General features: G+C 42.0%; 1 protein-coding gene and 1 pseudogene across 4 annotated transcripts in view; one reads left to right on the forward strand and one right to left on the reverse strand.

The window, feature by feature from the left end:
* BCL11B (BCL11 transcription factor B) overlaps positions 1–20,726 on the reverse strand; it is a 154,468-nt gene that overhangs the window by 80,670 nt on the left and 53,072 nt on the right. The window lies entirely within an intron of this gene.
* On the forward strand, positions 19,940–20,059 carry LOC136638003 (5S ribosomal RNA; annotated as a pseudogene).

Consider the following 20,726-nt stretch of genomic DNA (forward strand, 5'->3'; position numbering starts at 1 on the left):
CATTACAAACTGGTAGTGGGATTTTTCCTAATGCTTCTTTCCTCCATGTCGAGTGCCCCAGTTTGAAATCTACAGCTAGCATGTTGATCTGACAGCTAGAGACATGCAAGTCCAACAGGGGTACTTCATCCTTGGCAACGCATCCAGCGCGCCAGTCTGCATGGACTGCATTTGATTTTGTCATTTATCTTAAATGGCTAAGAGACTACCAGGGCAAAACATTTGTGTGAAGCTGTTGCCAAAACCACAAGTGAAGGGTCTAAATCCCTGGTGTAAATACTCAAGCTCCAAAGCATCAAGGATAAAATTTGTGTGCTTTTGTGAGAGAGGCTGCTTTAAAAAAAAGAACGAAAAAAGAAAACGACTCCTTGCACTCTGGATTCTTTTTATTTTCTTTCGCAACCTTTTGATCTCACTACAAATTGCAACCCAAACAGGTTACCCAAACAGGTAAAAGAAGCCATGAACAGGAACCGAATCCACAATCTGGAGATGACTTTTTTTGTGCTAAGCCGAAGAAAGCAGATGGCAGGCATGGAATGTCTAAATATACAGAAACAACTCCATTTGTCCTTTGAAAAAGCAACATAATGATAGCAGGACTTCTGCAAGCATCTCTAGGAGGACACATGAAGGCTTTATTTTTAAAACGTAAGGATGTGCGAGTGTGTATGTGTGTCTTTTAAACTTCAAAGTGCAGTCGCCATTGGCACTGCAAGTTCAACTCAACTGCCACACTACTTGGAAACTGGTCACTGAGACTGGAAAGTGTGGGTTGTCTGTTCTCTACATGCTCATGTTCGTCACATCAATTGTTTGTGATGCTCCCCAAGTTAGAGAGGATACAGGAAGGGAAAATACACAAGTGATCCCTAAGGCCTTGCAGAAGTTGTGCATCAGGGCTGGCTTCACTTCTAGGAAGGCAACAGTTTAATCACAATACTTAGTATTTAAACAGGACCTTCCTTAACTGCTAAAACATCACTTTAGCACTCATTGTCATAGCCCTGTAAAGAAGACCAGTGAATATTAATGCACATATGAAATCAACAGTGCAACCCTAAGTTTGGCTTGAGCTGACCCAGCCATCCCTGTGCCGGCTCAGAGCGTTGCAAACACGCTGTAAAGCACTTTTGTGGCTACTTGCAAGCTGGCAGCACCAGTCCAATGGCCTGTGCTGACCTGCTAATGCTGCATCTAAGAGCAGCACTGGCCAGCACAGGTAAGGTTGTGCCGGATGATGCGGGAACATGGGGAGGGTGGCAAGGATGCAGGGAGAGGGTGTTTCTGGGTGGGGGAGGACAGAACAGGGGGAGGATCAGGCCCAGGAGGGGATGGAATCAGCGGAGACCTACTCCACCAATTCTAACCCCCTTCCTGGGCCAGGTAGCTCTGTACAGGTTTCCCAGATTTGTACCAGTAAACAGCTGGCACAGATACAAGAAGCTCCAAAGGAACAGCTGGGGCTTTAGTCGGTGTAAGGGAAAATATCCCCTTACCCAAGGAAACCTCCAGCCACCTCCTAAGCTGCACTGGATGCAGTATAGGCCATGTGGTCTAGCTGTGCCTAGAACCGGGCAGCAAGAGACAGTGGCCTTGCCTAGGACCACCATATTGAGGTAAGATGATTTCCATCTTGTGGTGCAATCTCCATGCTGCATCCTGGAGCTCATGCATCTAGCCTGTGCTATTCATTGAGGCACATTACAGCAGAAATTGGGAAAGCATAAGAACATAAGAACAGCCCCACTGGATCAGGCCATAGGCCCATCTAGTCCAGCTTCCTGTATCTCACAGCGGCCCACCAAATGCCCCAGGGAGCGCACCAGATAACAAGAGACCTCATTCTGGTGCCCTCCCTTGCATCTGGCATTCTGACATAACCCATTTCTAAAATCAGGAGGTTGCGCATACACATCATGGCTTGTAACCCGTAATGGATTTTTCCTCCAGAAACTTGTCCAATCCCCTTTTAAAGGCATCCAGGCCAGATGCCGTCACCACATCCTGTGGCAAGGAGTTCCACAGACCAACCACACGATGAGTAAAGAAATATTTTCTTTTGTCTGTCCTAACTCTCCCAACACTCAATTTTATTGGATATCCCCTGGTTCTGGTGTTATGTGAGAGTGTAAAGTGCATCTGTCTATCCACTTTATCCTTCCCATGCATAATTTTGTATGTCTCAATCATGTCCCCCCTCAGGCGTCTCTTTTCTAGGCTGAAGAGGCCCAAATGCCGTAGCCTTTCCTCATAAGGAAGGTGCCCCAGCCCAGCAATCATCTTAGCTGCCTTCTTTTGCACTGTTTCCATTTCCACTATATCCTTTTCGAGATGCGGCGACCAGAACTGGACACAATACTCCAGGTGTGGCCTTACCATCAATTTGTACAACGGCATTATAATATTAGTTATTTTGTTCTCCAGACCTTTTCTAATTATCCCAAGCACAGAATTGGCCTTCTTCAGAAGTATAATCCATTCACTTTCCTGATTGCTTCCCCTTCTCAGCGGTGTTTAAACCAAGCTGATGTGGAAGAAACTGGAATGTACAAATGCCACAGGCTTCAACATGCCACGCCACCTCTTCTGACCAGGTCTGTACAGTCTGTCTCTACAAACCACACCTCTATTAAATATGAGGGTGGCAGGTCCCTCCTACACTGAGTCACAGCCTTCGGGCTCTTGAGAAGAAGCTAGCATGACCCTGAGACAGTCAGGGCTGCAGCCTTCTTATTGTAGTGATCTCTAGTGAAAACAAATGAGGCAAAATTATTACAAATGAGGCAGATAAACCTACAGAATCCTACATTATCACAGATCTCTGACCACTAACCCCAAAGTCTTCTCACCTCGAGTCAGTTTCAAATCTTTTTCAAGAAACTTCATGAAAACTATAACCATGTTTTTTTTACTGTGATCTAGTGATGCATTTTCCCCAGGATCTGAAAGGACATCTCATCCGTTGATTCAAAGAGCAAAGAAAATAAAGACATTTGTTCAAGTTTTCACTGCAAAAAGCCAGAGGCCTTGCCCAGCCCAATACCCATGTGTATTATAACTATGTGTCCACCCTCCTACCCCAGCGATGGTCCACACAAGGTGACCAGAGAGATGTAAAAAAAAGACTTTTCACCATGGAAAAAATACTTTTAAAATCGATACAGTTGCCTCTTTTAACTCAGAGACTCCTGAGTCAATCACGTTGCAATTCTTACATTTACTCTCAATTTGGATAAAAACACACTTTTATTTAATAAGAGTAAGGCTGCAATGCTAACCACACTTTCCTGAGAGTAAGCCCCATTGAACAAAATATGACTTACTTCTGAGTAGGCCTGGTTAGGATTGTGCCCTAATTTTCTCCATTTCTGGAATTCTTAAGACACTTCAGCTCTAAAAAAAAAAGTGCCATACTTTGTTTCCTTTTCCCAAAGAAATGCATTCTGATCCACACTGCATTTAGGAAACTCCAGAGCAGGTTCAAAAACACCTGGAATCAATCCAGATTGGTACTGATACACCAGGATAATTCAGACTATGATTTGTCTTGTTTGTTGCTGTTAGCCCCAAAGAGCAAAGTCTTTACAATTTGGTCTATTGGAATTGCAAATTTCAATCTGCCAGGCTAAAAAAGGACAGATACAGAGAGCTTCTTACCAGCACTAAAATCCAAGGTTTCCCTACTTCTAATATCCATGTTGTTTGCATATAGAAAAGTTGGAATGATGGTGAGAAAAATACTTGCCAATTAAAAACAAAGAGCAAAAGCTAAGAACACACATGTCCTGGAACTGAACAGTCTCGGATTTGGACCAGAGTTTCTTCTGAACTCTTCCAGCCCTATTAGAACCCTTTTCAAAAATGCAGCCATGGTTCTTATCTGTATAATATACTGGAATACAGAATACAATCTACCTAACACACGAAATAGTGTACTCTTCAGGAAACATATCATGTCATAAAACTAGGGTTATGTGGCCAGGTCACTTACTAAACTAGCACAACAGAGGAACCAACTTCAATCACCAACTTTAGCAGGGTGCTTTAATCTTTCCCAGAAAGAAATAAGACTTGGAACTGGAGTCTTCCATATCAGGAGCTATCTAGCAGCCTCATAAGTGCCCCATTTTCATGGAAGGCTGCCAAAAAGTGTGGATTGAATTTAAGCCTCCTTTTGAACATGTGATCTCTCTGATACTTTGATTTTCCTGTATGGCCATTAGGGGAAAGAAGAGAAAATCTCTTTATCGTAAACATTGCCAAACTCTGCAATACATTCAGCTTTCATCCTGCATAAGAAACTAGTCCCGACAAAGCAAACTGGAATTTTAAAAAACAGAATTATTGCTATTACTGGCTACTTCTTCTAGTGTCGCCCCACCTTTGAGCTATGACCTCTGATATGAATGGATATGAAACAAATATGGAGTCTCTAAACCTGGATTAAATATCTTTTCCACAGATGGGAACTACAGCTTTGAGATTCTAGACGCTGATGAATACCAAACACATCTAAGAATTATTTTTGTACTTCCTCTCCCATCACCATAAGTTCTCCCCCTCCCCCCCCAAAAAACCCAACAATCAAAGAAAATCAAACCACAAAATCCAACTGAAAGTTAAAACATTACACACAGAGGCTTGAGTAGCCACATTTAAGGTATGTTCCTCATTAATATTCATTTGTACCTAGGAACTGTGGGAAATACTGCTAATGTAAAACTGTACTCACATATTCAGCAGTAACTGTGCAATAACGCTATTGAAGTGTTTAGTCTGATGTAGTCATTTCAGATGGCTTGACAAAGGCATAGGGCTTCTTTTTTAAATACTTGTCCAAGTACTCTGCCAATGGAAGTACTATTTGCCTCCTTGCTTTGGTGTGTGGGTCACATGCACAATGGTTTGCAGTTCTTGCAAAAACTCTACAAGTTGTTATTCCCATTTTACAGGTGGAGAACTGCAGATTGCTCCACACATGATAAAAATAGCATATGCATAGTGTCTATTGTCCAGAGCTGTTTTCAAGTCATTTTGATTTGATTCTGAGTCTTTCTGAAAAGCAAGTCAAGCCCTGGAAGCGTGAAAAAAAGCAAGCAAGAACAAATACAAAACAGAGTTGCAAGCACACATAAAAGCAAGTCTTAACTCAAGTCTATTTGGGTCTTTTCATTTTTAGGGTAAAACCTCAAATCCCGAGTCAGTGCCCAAGTTTTGACACACGTGACTTGAGTCTGTATGAGTCGCTAAAAACACATTTTCAAAATTCAAGTCTGAGTCATCCCTATCTTGGCCCATCCCTGTCAAACAGTGGGGTTAACTGTACCCAGAGAACTGAGAGAAAAATTGATCCTGTCTTCTACAAGTATTCCTCATCCTAATGTGGTTAAGGTCCCAATCCTACTCAATTTTCCAGCAACAGTGCAGTTGTGCCAACGGGGTATGCACTGCATCCTGTGATGGGGAGGCAGCCACAGAGGCCTCCTCAAGATATGGGAACATTTGTTCCCTTACCTTGGGGCTGCTTCCCGCTGTACCAGTGCTGGAAAGTTGGATAGGATTGGGCCCTAATTGCCCTATGATGTTTCCTACTCCCTGCAATACCAAAGGAAAATATTATAGTTAATGAAGGGCTGAATTCTTCTTTGTAACCAGTGTCATGCTCAAGACGACTCCACCGGTTATCTGTGGGATTTCCTTACGATATGTTTGACCCCAATCATGGATTACAAAGTGCACCTTTTTATTCAGCCAAGGGTTTAATATGTGACACCCTACATACAGTGTATTTACTGTCATGGGGGAGCTAGTTACCTGGGACTCATAGTGCACATGCATAGTGTGCATACACTGAAAACAGACTAGTGCAGAGAACGCATGCGCACTGTATATAGGAGGAGGCAGGAGGTCTGGTCTAGAGGGTTGAGCCTCCATTTGCCTGAAGATAACATCAGAAGGTCGCCAGTTTGAGGCCACCGGCACCGTGCAACCTTGAAGCAGCTGACAAGCTGAGCCGAGCTATTCCATCTGCTCTGAGCGTGGCAGGATGGAGGCCAGAATGTGCGACCAGATCAAGAAAGAAACATCTGAATGTTGTGGTTTCTTGAAAGATAGAAACCTTCTTTCAAATTGTAAAAATCCCTACTGGGATTTAATTTGCCTGCCTATGTAAACTGCCTTGAATAAAGTCTAAGGAGAAATCTGAGGACCAAGAAAGGCGGTATAGAAATACCTGTATCATTATCATCATTATATACATGGTTCAGATGCACATCTGCATGCTGCAGGCAAGTGTGAAACTGGCTTGAAATTGTGAGCCTTAAGCCAACTTTGAACCTTTCTCTGTGCTACTTGTATCGCTAACTGAAGAAAAAGCAGGGGAGAGACATTTGTAACACAAACATTCCCGCCAATGTAGCTTTTGCATTCACATTGCAAAGCAATTGAAACAGGAGCCTTTCAGATCTCATGTGTACAAATGCCCTTAATCTACAAGAGGGTAACATGCCCAAGGCTGCCCACTGAATCCCTGCCATGGCTGGAATTCATGTAGAGTCCAACAAGGGAGCTTCCTGGCTGATGATAGTCATACATAAGACTCTTTGCCTATGAGCATTCATGAGGCCATGCCAGTGACTGGGAGGATAGTCCAGAAGGTCTACAGTGAATCACAGAAGTATTTAAAGGATCAATGCCTGCGTTGGATATTGGCTGAAAGTTACAGTGTTATCTTTATTCCTCTTGTTCCTTTTTGGTGAACTCTCAAAAAAAAAAAAAAACATGTACTGCTTTTTCCACAACAGGTCGATTCACTTCCCTTTTTGGTGTCAGTTTTGTATTTATAGACATACAAAAACAGGCCACAAAATATTGCTTCTTTCCAACCCTCATGGCCATATCCAGGAAACTGCTGAAGGCTCAAGCAGGTCAATGGGTCTTCGCTCCTGTTCGCTATTGGTGTTATTGGTTGTGATGCTCACATTGTGTAGGTTTGCTTTGCTTCTGTATTATCAGTGCTGCTCAACACTGCTCCCCTGATGTGCCGCTTGCCACCCTGCTGTCCTCGGACGTACCACCTGAAGGAATTGGCAATGACGTCGTTGCCAGTTACTTCCAGATCTGGAGACCGCGACAGGAGCTTCCAAGGTCAGTAAGAGGCTCATGGCAGGCAGGCGAGCTTTTCTTGTGCTCAAAAACTGAGCACTAGAGCTCTGCCCGCTGGCTCGAGCTTCCTATGGCCATTGGAAGCTCCCGTTGCAGACTCACTGCCAGGCAGTGGGTGCTGTGCATACTATTCAGCTTTTTCTTTCAGTTTACTAACCAATTTATTTCTGCATACCTAGGAAGTCCCCCAAGGACACAGAAGCCACTGCTACATCCTTTTGGGGTGAATCCATTTTGCTTCCAATCTAATAGGCACTCGGTCACCGTAGTGCACTATCAGCACACATAGATAGGTAGATTCTCCATACTGCAGTGCAGTTCCTTAACTGCAGAGCTTAATAACCTATATCATCCCAGACTCAAAAGCCCGGACACAGGGATTGGGACACAAAGCAAAAAAAAAAAATTACACAGAGCCTTGGAGGTTTGTAACAGCATCCACAGAACCAAGCGCACAGGTAACAAAACAGTTTTGTGCTTTCAGAGGTACATGCAAACATGTACAAGCACACCCAAAAACCTACACACACCAAGCATATACTGAGACTCAACCATGGACAAGTCAAGATCCCTTTCAAGTCAAATTTTACATTTATGGAAGAAATTTCATATCAAGAAATTTCCAACAGTCTCCTCAAGCATCACACCTTTAGACTCACTTTTGTGGGGGGGGGGGGGGTTGTGTGTTTTGTTGTTTTCCTTTTTGGCCACCAAGGATTCCTTCTGAATTGATACATTTCTTTATAAGATTCTTACTGATTTGTATAAATGAGTCATAGATCAAGAAAAGCAAGGCTGAGAGAAGGAAGGCTGCTAGTGAGGGACACTGGCACAGAAACTTGACAGTCCCCTTACTGCCTCCCCCTCGTCTATCCCCCCCATGCCAAGACATTAATTCTCACAAGTCGGAGAAAATTACTATGCATGAATGCAAAAAGCATGATCAGGAGTAATTAACATGGCTTCATATGCAAATTTTATTAATGCAGAAGTACAAAGTCATTATGCAAATGAAACTTACGTCAACTCTCTTGACAAATATTCATCTCTGAAGCTCAAGTTTCTCCCTTTAAAAAAAAATTTTTTTTTCACTCTTTCAATTTAAAATAAAATAAAATAAAATGGAGCGGTGGGGGAGTGACAAGGACTATTTGACAAGTTTGCAAAGTTGTTTTTCAACCAGAGAAATTTACTCTTGCATTGTTGATTTTGTTGTTGTTGTTGTTGTTGTTGGCAGGTACAAGACAGCTCATAGAGAAAGGCGATGGGGGGGGGAGAGTGCTACCAGCAGCAGGCAGCCAATCAAAACGCCAGCGGCGGTAATGAGCTCGATTGATGACTGTTTGGCTTTACTGCAGGGTAATGAACTAGAATCCAGTCTGAGGAGGAAAAAAAAAATATGAATATTCATGAAGCTGTGCTCCTGCCTTTGATGATTAAAGAAATTTTTAATATTCAAATAAGCGCTTGCCAAGTGATTAACAAAGAACAAGCACGCAGGAATATGGAAATGGAGCTGCAGAAGAGTTGGGAGTCAGCCTGCGCAGCACAGACAGCACAAAATTTTCACAAACAAGATAGGAAGATAACCCAGTTGAAATTGCACAAAACGGCCCTAAATAAATAAATAAATAAATAAATAAATAAATAAATAAAAATTCATTGGTTCAATATTTTATCAGCTGTTTGTTTTTAAAAGTGTGGGGTGGGGAAAAGGCCTTAAGTGGGTAGTGAGACTGGATCAGAGAAGGGGAAATCGTAATTAAATACACTGTTTGCTCACAGACTAAAAACCCATTTCCTTACCAAGCCTACCCTGAAAGAGGATTGGGCCTTTTTTTTTTTTTTTCCTTTTTGTAATTATTATTTTCTGGTTAGAAACTGATAGAGCTACAAAAGAGTAACTCTGCTGGGAGACCTGATGCACTGCTCTTCATAATGTAATTGTGGAAGGTGTTAATTGTGTCCTGGAAGGTGTAAAGAATGGGGCCTTCCTCTCTCACTGCAGTTCAAAGACGCTATTTTCTAAGCCGAAGTAAATGTTCAAGAAGTGCCTTGCCCAATTAGCCACATGCACAAAATACACTATAATCGCAGCACATTCAACTCTACATGGAACAGTCCAGAGATGATTCACAACACTGTGCTCTTCAATTAGGCAGTTATATATGCGGAAGGGAAGGAAGGAATTAGCGTGTATGTCCGCACGCGCTTGTACATGGGTGAATGCTTATGTGGTGCACTGCACAGTGGACAGCATCCTATAGCCAGAATCATATATACTTGTGCTAAACAAAATTGTAGTTCTACACCCAGGCAACCCAAATTCTACAAATTGAAATCACTTGCTTAATTTATTCAAATTTTATCTAGATAGCATATATGAACCTGCACAGAAGTGCATTATATTGAATCAGGCCATTGGTCCAACCAGCCTAATATTGTGTACACAGTCCAATAAGATGCTCCAGAGTCTTTCAACTAGGGCTTTTTCCCTGAAGACACCAGGATTCATTCCAGAAGATTCATGTATAGAGTCTGTGCTCTGCTACTGTGCTATAGCCCCATCCCTGACGTTATGGGGATCCCATAATAACAACAACAACAACAACAGTATTTATATACCGCTTTTCAACAAAAAGTTCCCAAAGCGGTTTACAGAAAAAAAATCAAATAACTAATGGCTAGCTATGCTATCCCATGCTAGCCATGGGGAGCAGTAGTGAGATGTAGAGGTTACCGAAGCACCATCTCCAATCACAAGAAATGTTTTCAGTCAACCCTTTACTTTCAGGATTTCAAAAGGGCACTTCCCATACACTTTCAAGTCTATCGTTGCAGCCAAAGGAAAACAAAAGAAAATGAAAACTGAGATTTCCAGGTATACTGTGCTGATAACCACTCAGTCCTTTTTTCTGTTCTCCTATGGACCTGTGGAATGCACACACCTTTGACTGGAGTAGAGTGTGCACAACTTCATATGACATAACACCCAACAGACAAACAGCCATAGAAACAGCTTTTTCATGGGGATCAGGGAGTCATAGTTTAATGGTAGTGCCCCAAACCCCATATGCAGTTAAATGGATTGTAGGCATGAGGACAAGAAAAGCTCTGTTCTTGAGATCTTGGAGAATTGCAGTTGGAGCAGACAATGCTGTCCTAGACAGGCCTACTCAGTGTGCAAGCCAGATCTATGTGTTATAGAGGGATTGGAAAGGGTGCATCAGAACCTTTTGATGGATAGGGAGAAGTCAGTAGGATGTTGCCGTGTAAGGCCAACTCATATATTCAGATTTGAACAGGAACAGATATAAAAAAGACCATGCATACACATATATATTTGTAACAAATATCTAAATAAGACGCTGCCCTTATGCACCAGATTTTTGTACAATTTTAAAAATAATCCACTAGCTTTACATAATGTCTGATGAATTCAGCCTCTTGCCATTTAACGATTCCACTAAAGATTCACACTGAAGCACATAATAATGGTACTGACTGCCAAAATGGGTTTTGCAATTCAAATACATCTAATTAGCAGCTGACGACATCAACTTTTTGGCAATTTTGAACGAGATAAGTTGAATCCTACACCTTCACTGAGCTGAAGGAGAACAGCACAAACAGCAGGTTTGTCTCTCTTACTTGCCAAAGATAACAAGACTTCTTCGATTCTGTGATTAGATTCCAGCAACTCATGGATATACAAGCGTGGCTGGGAGGGCACAGAAGGGAGCTTTAGTGCTTCAAGTTGAATCATTCCACATACCATATTTCAAGCTCCAGTCAATTATTCCAGTGTTTTGAGATATTTATCTGTTTAGCATTACTCTACAGAAGTGAAGCACAAGAACAAACCTAGAATTTGCAGACACTTCCAAAACAAACTGTATCCCTTTCTAAAAGCTCAAGTCTCGAGTCTGTTTGTTTGCAGTTGTCTATTTAAAAAACGAAAAGATTTGGTCTATGAAAAAATCATGCTCTTATAATAAAATGTTAGTATTTAAGGTGCTACAAAGACCAGGTCTCTTCTGTCAAAAATATATACCAAGGTAATCGTATGCATTAGATTAGGTGGAAAATAAGGTGTCTGTTTTTTGCCATTCTTTTTTAAAGAAACCTTCATCCTAGAACCTCTGCAGAGCAAAAGATGAAATGTAACATTGATCATTTTATAAATGCTCCCCCAGTGCATCAGGGTATAGGCCATTATTCCACATTTATAAGACCATATGCTTTATTTGCACAAGAGAACCACAAAACATTGCAAATCCCTTCTCTGTGAAAGCAGAGCACTCTATAGACAAAGACCCAGCTCCATGTGATACTCATATATAGTTTTCCTAAAGGGGTTTCTTTTTTTTTTGGTTTTCAAAATGCATCCACCTAGGAAGAGAGGGGCTTCTTAATCTTTTTCTTTCCAGCAGTTTTCCCACTAAAAATCACACACACGCACACGGAGGCAGTCTTTCCAACAAGTGTGGACAAAATAATGGGTACATCCACAGGCGTCCTTCATGTAAAAAATGTGCATATAAACATGCATCAGGATTATCCCCCCCCCCCTTGAGGGAAAGATATGGGAATTTCTTCTGTGGGTTTTCCACTACAAACCACTCCTCTAAACTGCTCTGTGCATCCAACAAAAGAGATATGGGTTTTACAGATGTAAAGTCAAGGGCAGTGGGGGGAGGAGAATTAGCAGAAACTCTTTTCTAACAACCCAAAGACTGAGACTGAGTCTGAGGAATTAGAGACTGAGGAATTGAAATGGCTGGACTGTTTTAGGTCAACTTGATTGGTCAATCAGTCAGTGAAGAAAAAGTAACATTAACCCATTAATCCAAACTAATTACACCAATATATGTTATTTTTTTACATTAGCAGTCCACAGAAACAGCAGATCACATTGTACAATTGTCATTGACTTTAGCACCTTGGATACAAGCGGAGACTGCCTAAATCAGTGGTTCTCACACATTTAGCACTGGGACCCACTTTGTAGAATGAGAATCTGTCAGAACCCGCCAGAAGTGCTGTCATGACCGGAAGTGACATCATCAAGCAGGAAAATTTTTCACAATCCTAGGCTACAATCCTACCCATGCTTAGTAAGTTCCATTTACTATCATTGTTAAAAGAATGTACATAGTAGCTTGTTAAAAGTACATTTCCCCAAATGCAGTCACATATTATGGTAGCATCAAGTCTAATACATTAAAAATAAAGAATTGAAATGAATGGGGACCCTCCTGAAATTGGCTCGCAACCCACCTAGTGGGTCCCAACCCACAGTTTGAGAAACACTGATCTAAATTAAAAGAACATAAGAACATAAGAACAGCCCCACTGGATCAGGCCATAGGCCCATCTAGTCCAGCTTCCTGTATCTCACAGCGGCCCACCAAATGCCCCAGGGAGCAAGAATTCATGCATGCAGAAGGTTAGCATATCAGGGAGAACTAGCCTACATTTCTCCCTGACATACTAGCTTTCTATGTAGGGATGGATCCCTTGTGCAAGCAGAATGCTCCTTCTGTTCACAGAGGAGCTTCCGTTCCAAGAGGCAGCTCCCAAAGGCAGAAGCACTAGTCTGGATGTTACTCACCGTACATAGATAAGTACATAAATACTTATGGTTGACCTAGCATTTTTACTTGAGATGTTGATGTAATGGTTTTACAATACTGGTTTAATATGGCTTATGACATTCGAGTATAGCCTGTTTGCTGATGGACTGTAAGATTTCAAGAAGCTTGAAGCATCTTATGTTCAGATGCCCAGTCTTACCCAGCCTGCAATCTGTGCTCTGCTATACTTTTCTCTTTCTGCACCATTCTCCATCAAATAGTCCCTTGTCAGTCCCTTACATATACACAAGTATGAGTCAATGTCAGAAAAGCACGCAACAACTCAGGGCCACATGACATGTTATGTTAAACATGTATACTAGCCTTGCATGTGTGAGTGATTTGATCCTTTGATGCTGTTATATTCCATAGGAAAAAGAAAGAGAATGGGGATTTCCTCCAGGAGCCCTCTCTGTGCTCATTACTAGACCATAATGATCTTTCAATGGGTTCAACAGGCAATGCGTTCCAGGCCCAGAAGCAAAGTGGAGAGAATTAGGACTATGTTCTGTTAAAAGGAATCAGCTTTTTCATTTAAGCACACTCCCCCTCCCAAACTATTCACGAAATATTTTCATTGCCCACCAGCAGGGAGATACGGAGTGCTAATTCATTAATAATAATTGATATCAATGAGTTTTTCATCTCTCTAATGGCTACCATTCAAGGACACTGAAGTACTGTACAAGCTGGAATGAACTTAGCTTTAAAACACCCATGTGAAGCTCGCAAATGAAGCTGTTTTCTGCAGGCAAACAATTTCTCTGTGTGAACCTCAAAGGCCCAAAGCTTTGCACAGAGCCCGGGTCCAGGAAATTGAAAGGGCAGAATGAAGGTGGCAAGACATATAAACAGCTACAGGAACCCCCTTCCTTTTAAAAGGTTTATATGGGCTTCTCCCCCCACCACCCCAGTGTGCAATGACTCTTTACAATTAGGCTATTAGCAAGATTGCCATTCACAGACAGAGATGCAGCTGAGTCACAATAACACAACCAAGGTCACTAACTAAACCAGGGCTTTCCAACTGATACGGAGACTTCCTCAGACTCATCTTTGGGACTTACTTCCAAACGAGCACAGACAGAATATGCTGTAAATGTTGCAGCCCTAGTTTTAAGGCACATCAGAAAAAAGTATGAAAATCAATTCTAACTACAGCCATTTAAACTACAAAAAGGGAACTATGGCTTTAAATCATGGATAACTAGGAACAGTAGCATAGCTAAAGGGGGGAACTGGTAAGTACTGCAGGCAGCACACCGCACCATGAAAGGGGTTCTCCCACTCACCGATAGAACCTTGCCAGGCAGCTATGGCAATGTGCAGGTGCCTGCCAAACCAAATGGCAACCCCTGCGTGTTACCATCACCACCCAGAATGGCTCTGATGACGGGAGACGGGCTACTTGTATGGCGCATTGTGGCACCTGCAGTACTTACCATTTCCCCCCACCCCCAACTACGCTGACTAGGAATCTTAGATGAAACATTAAGAAAAACTTGAAGCCTGTAAGACAAAATTCAAGGTAGGAGTCGATTTTCTGTAGCTATGGTAGAACCTGCTTCCTATGCAGTCTTTCGGAAAAGATTGCATGGCTATGTGACCTTAGTTATATAGAGTATCCTGTCCTGCCTCAGAATAGGAGCCTGGACCAAAGTTCCTTCTGACCCAGTAAGTCTCAAAGACTGCAGTATTTACCAGCAGCAGCTAGAACCAGGGCCGTGCCTGAGAAAGTTCTGAGTTATGGGTGTCAAGTGACTGCTTCACATATTCAACCAATCACCAATGAAAACATATCATATCTGGTATTAAATTATGTAAGAGGTAATGTCCATAGCCAATGCTTCCAATCGTCTCCCTACTTAATTGCATTTATTTCTAAACATACAATTTGTCTTCCTCAAGAATACACAACATGACTAACAATATGCAGCATAAGAATACCAAACACATACTGTATGTCAGAAGCAGACAAGCTCTTGTAGAAAAAAAAAGAGCTCAGAGACAGCCTAAAAACTGTTCATTAAGAAGTTTCAAACAGTTTGTGCAACAACAACTCTTGTATTGGCAGAAAACACTTCCAAGTTTCTTAGTCTGTGGGTGGAAGAGGGCGAGGCAAATGTTATTGTGGATCAGGTGGGAGTTCCATTACTCCTGATACACCCCACTAAGCATTTGCACACAATGGAGAGAGGAGAAAAAAAAATTGCTTATTACCAGTGTTGCTTGGCTTATGTGTTTGACTCCTGAGTGACAACCAACCCATCTCCTCTAAAGAAGTATCTAGTTTTATCCTCCGTGGGCTGACCTGCCGATGCCAAGCCTTACGATTTTGTAAAAAGTGCTGTTCAGTTTCTCAGTAAGACAATGGTCCAGTGCAGTTGCTGAGAAAGGCAGCCAAATTTATTTCTTAACAGGCTATGTTTACAGACTTTTTTTTTTTTTTTTGAAAGGTACAAGCAAAACGGTAGCATTGTGCTGTCGGAGGTCAAACAACAGATCTGGCTTCAGCATGAGAAAGGATGTATTCAATTCCACTTTATTATCCTAGTAAAATAAATGCTGGTGGCTTCCTGTTTTGCTTTCGCTGCAAGTGAAACTGTATATACATTCAAACTGTGAGTTCACTGCTTTATATCACAACGTAAAAAAAAAAATTCTATGGCCTCTTGTGTTGTAAGCCAAGTCTCTAAAATGTCACTGAGTTAAAAAAAAAAAATTGAGTGGGGCTGTAATTAGTTTCAACAAAGTAGCCCTTTTAACCCCAATTTTGAGGCACTAGATGGCATTTCACTTTAAGTATTGTGAGTCTCCTTTAAAAGATGAACAGAATCCAATTGCAAAATCATCAATAGTCTTCCAAGTTAACATTCTAAATAGCTTCCTTGGTTTTTCTTTTCCCCCCCAACAGAATTCAATCCCCTTTCCAAGCTTTTAACGACTGATAAGAGGAAAATGTGCAGTCATATTAGAATTTGCAATTAAAAAAAAAGTAGCACTTCAAATTACTAATTTAATAAAGATTGTTATAATACGTTACACTAGGCTAGTTATTCCTTATGATTCAATATTCAAGCAACTGGATTTAGCAGAGATTTAAGTTTCTACTGAGGGTTATACCACTACTTAATGTAATTAAACAAACTGGCAGGGAAAACCTCCATGGATATGTCATTTCTATCACAAAGTATTCCCACCAGAAATTTGGGGGAATCATAACATCTAAACTTTGAGTTTTACCTTAATTTCCTCACCACAAAACCCTGCTATGAAATTCATCAAGTATTTTCGGAGCTTAGTAAAAAAAAAAGAGAGAGAGAGAGAGACAGAGACAGAGAGAGAGAGAAAAGAATTCAATTGGCATTGTGAAGACATGAAGGGTCATTTGCAATAAATGATAATCTATGGCAAATAATTGGCTCATTAAAAACATATGTACAAAGCCTAAAGTAAACAGGTTCTGGAGAGGGGAGGAAGTGGGGGACATCATTTCACATGCTTCTCACCAATGGGTAACATACCCTGGAGGGTATCCTTGGAATGCTCACTCCTATTTCTCACTATGGTTCACTCCTCTGGGGTAGGTCAATGAGAATGACTGTATGGATTCACAGATTTTGTGAGACGCAAGCAGCACCAGAACATGAGAAAAGGAAGCAAGCCAAAGGATCGAGTAGATCTCCCAGAAGAATCCAGTGACACTACATTACAACACTAAAATTTATCTGGGCAAACATTACAACACTAGAATATACTGTAACAGTAGAGGGCACATAGTATGCACCTCACATTAGAAGATTTCTACAGAAAATGTAGCTGTACAATGACAGTATACCGGGGGTGGGTGGGTGGTTTGGTGCTTGTATATTCTATATGCACACTGATGGAAACTGCAATCACAGCTTCTCAACACATGTACATGCAACTAAACACTTGAATATAAGATTGCACCCACCTGATAAGCTAGGCACAGGGGGAGCTGACCATCATTTCAAGAAGGACAAGCCTTCCACATAAAGATTATATAATTCTTGTAATTTAAAGTAAGTCTGACTCTTTTAACACTCCTACTTCCTACAATTGCCAGTGTGACTACACTATCTGTCTTGCACCATACTAACCTCAAAGGCATTAGCTTGAATAGACGTGATGTAGTTCAAAATGCGGGAACAAGGCCATGCTAGTCCACATTCGTCTCTATTTGATGCAATTCCCCTAACTACAAAGAAAGTTGCAATTTGACTCTGTATTTTTTTTTTTTTTGTAAGTAAGGCATACTGTTCAACTGTAAAGTCTGGGCATAAACTTCATTACCTTTACTAAGAAAAATTATGGGCACCCCGATCCTAAATTGCGCTGGTGTAGCCAGGTGACATGGTCTGCACTATATCCAGTACAGGCTAGGAGGGGGCTGGAGGTAAGGAGGAGGCTTACTCTGGGTAAGCAGATAAATTTCTCCTTACACCAGGTAAAGACCCAGCCTGCCCCATGGGGCTTCTTGGATCTGCGCAAGCAATATCACTGGGGCAAATCCAGGAAGCCTAATGTAACATTCTGGGGTGGGGGGAGGTGGGGAAGGGCTGGGAGGAGGCATTCTGGGGGAGGAGAGTGGGGCGAGAGGGCAGAACGGTAAAGCTCAGCTCCACTGGATTCTGAGCTCCGTGTTGGATCATGCGACCTCACATAGTACTATTTGATTCTGCAGCAACTCCAGAGCTGCGGTAGAATCAAGTAGCCCCATTGTGGGGCTACAAAAGTCAAAAGTTCCCTTCTCCTGAGGCAGCGGCAGCGGCTGTGGCTTCCTGGGGCACGCTGGATGCTGCAGTAGCCATTTTTGGCACCACGGCAGCCCTGCACTCAGGCAGCTCAGGACTGGGCTATGAGTCATGTTAAGGACTTGGTGTTTGAGACTTGTGGGCATGGAAGTGCTGGCAAACTGATTCAGAAATTTTTTCGGTCTTCAAGCACAAAAAACCGACTGCCTGTTCTATTTGGAAGTGGAAGGAGCTTCTAAACACAGACACACACAGGGTAGTGCATAAGTAACACCTGATTTAGTAGATACTAACATTCACAGAAAGAAATTTTTAGTAGATCTCTTATCAGGAAAGGCCATAAGAAGCAGTGACACCTGTACAAATTTTCTGCCGCAATCTACATGAAAATTAGCGGGTGCAGACGCACCCAAACAAAACCACCTTGCGCAAAAAACAACAGAGCGTATTCGATGGGAGCAGACACAAAAGCCGATTGCACCATCAACGTATGACTGTGAGAGTTATTTGAACACAAAGCTTCAACTCTACCAGTTCTTTGGGGAAAAAGGGGATGGGGAAGCAAGCAAAAATATATTCAGTTCTTACTGCCTCCATCAAGTCCTACAACTGACACAAGCACAGTCATGAAACAGGAGGGCAAGGGGCTGCCATAATCTATGTTCTAATTTCCCTCAACCGGTCTGATCAACTGCCAGGATCTTGTTACGTTTTGCAGATTTTAATGCCTTCAGTTCTACATCCTCATTTCTTTTGTTAAGGGGGTGGGGGAGACAGAATCTCGGTGTCACTAAGAAAAAAGGCACAGGGTATTCCAATCCAGCAGTTTAGTTGGCAGACAGAACTGCTGGTTGGCATAATCCACTCCTTTGACAAAAGTACTATTTCTGGGCAAACGCTCAAAAACAGGTAGGAAGCAAACACTGAGAAATAAGGAAGTTAAAAACAGCCAACAGATTTTTTTCTTTCACTGTGAAGAACACCAAGAGTAAATATGATTTATTTAGCTGTGCTTAATGCACTTCTTCTGTGCTCGACTACAGAAATCGGCTTGCAAAAAACAACAGGGAAACACTGGAAGAGAGAATTGATTTTTTTTTTTTAAGGCAGGGAATCCATTGCAGAGCTCCAACTAATAATGTTCCTGAATTGTTCAGTCAAAAAAAGGTTTATTACTTGCCAGTGTTTTCAAACCCCAAAATATATTTGTATGTTAAAAGAGAAGTGGCAATGATCTGCTGTTCATTAACAAGCTGCCTGCTAAGAAAAGATGAAGGACCTGGTTCATACCAAAATAATGATATGGTGTCAGGTGAGTGCCCCACATCTTTCATTTTTTTCCCCTTTCCCACAAGCCTAGGGATGTGCACGTGTGCATGGAGGACATGCAAGCACAAACACACGTATTTTCCTGAACACACAAAAAATTCAACTTGCACAGAAGCATTTAAAAAAAAAAAAAAACCATGGGTGGGGGATTATGGGGAAGCCACGACCACCAGTGCCACCACCAAAAAGTGCAATTTCAGCCCCCAAGCAGTAGCTTATGTGAGATAGGAAAGGGAGAAAAAAAAATCATGTACAAGCAACGTAAAATATTCGAGTTTTTCTTTGACCACAGCAAAGCTCAGTGTCTGGTCACATGATCATAAGTGAAATTTACTTAGATCTTTATTCAATTAGGAAGGCAACAGCCATCTTTTGGCAGCCTGCCCAAGACTGCAACAATAGTGTGGCGCTTGAACAGGCACACTCCCCATATAAATGTAACCAATCAAGTAGCGGCAGGATTCCAACTGTGGGAGGGGCACATACTCCAGGGTGAGAGTGCCCCTTCCAAATTGCTTTTTTCCTCAAAATAACAGACTAAACCCAGAACAAAGTCTTTGGGGGGGTGTTCCCTTTCAAACTGCGATACAAAAATCAGCAGGCTGAAGCCAGAGGTGAGGACATGCTGCTTGACAAGTTGCCATGTGTATCCGGTTCTTCTTTTAGATCACTAAAAAGGCTTTTTTCCGGGTGCCCAATAAAGATGAGCAAGATCTTCCCTAGTGACACAGCCCAAACAATGTATAGCCCCACTTTCCTTGAGCACAGTCTATGCAACTTTGTACCTGCTGCCCCTGATCTGAACTGCCTCCCACAGTTCTGGTGGAGCCCTAAATACTGCAACCGGCCATATGGGAAGCTGACAATTGCTCACTGCTGTTTGTGTTTTAAATGTCTTCTCTTGATATAAGAACCACAGCTCAGAGCATGCAGAAAGGTCCATATTAAATCCCCAATATTGTTGGGCGGGTCTATGAAAGACCCCCTCTGCCTGGAGAGCGGATGCTTTGGTATTAAGCAGCTTCTTATAATAACAGCAACTGTTACCCTGCTCATGCCCAATCTCATCTGATCTTGGAAGCTAAGCAGGGTCAGGCCTGGTTAGTACTTGGATGGGAGACCGCCTGGGAATACCGGGTGCTGTAGGCTTATACCATAGTCTTTCGAGACTGAAGGTTGCCAACCAACCAATAATAATAATACAGGTATTTCTATACCGTCTTTCTTGGTCCTCAGATTTCTCCTTAGACTTTATTCAAGGCGGTTTACATAGGCAGGCAATTTAAATCCCGTAGGGATTTTTACAACTTGAAAGAAGGTTTCTATCTTTCAAGAAACCACACCATTCAGATGTTTCTTTCTTGATCTAGTCACACATTCTGGCCTCCATCCTCCCACGGTGCAGATGGAATAGCTCAGCTCAGCTTGTCAGCTGCTTCAAGGTCACACGGTGCCGGTGGCCTCGAACTGGCGACCTTCAGATGTTATCTTCAGGCAAATGGAGGCTCAACCCTCTAGACCAGACCTCCAACCACAATAAGTGGTTGTGAACCTAGGATGGCTGCCATGGAATAAGTTAATGGGAGCAGTACTCCACTTTACCATTCAGCTCAACTTAACTGTACATTTCCCTTAAGCTGCATACAGATCTCTGCAATACAGATAAGCTTTGTAACTTTCCATAGAAACCCATTTTTCATAGAAAGCCATTTCACCTGAAAGTGAATTAACTACAGTTCCAACAAGTTATGGATGTCCATCACCCATCAATGGAGAATTCCAAGTTGCAGCCCATTCTCCAAAGTCCTCTTCATAG

The sequence above is a fragment of the Tiliqua scincoides genome, chromosome 1 (genome assembly GCF_035046505.1).
Source record: "Tiliqua scincoides isolate rTilSci1 chromosome 1, rTilSci1.hap2, whole genome shotgun sequence".
Lineage (NCBI taxonomy): Eukaryota > Metazoa > Chordata > Lepidosauria > Squamata > Scincidae > Tiliqua > Tiliqua scincoides.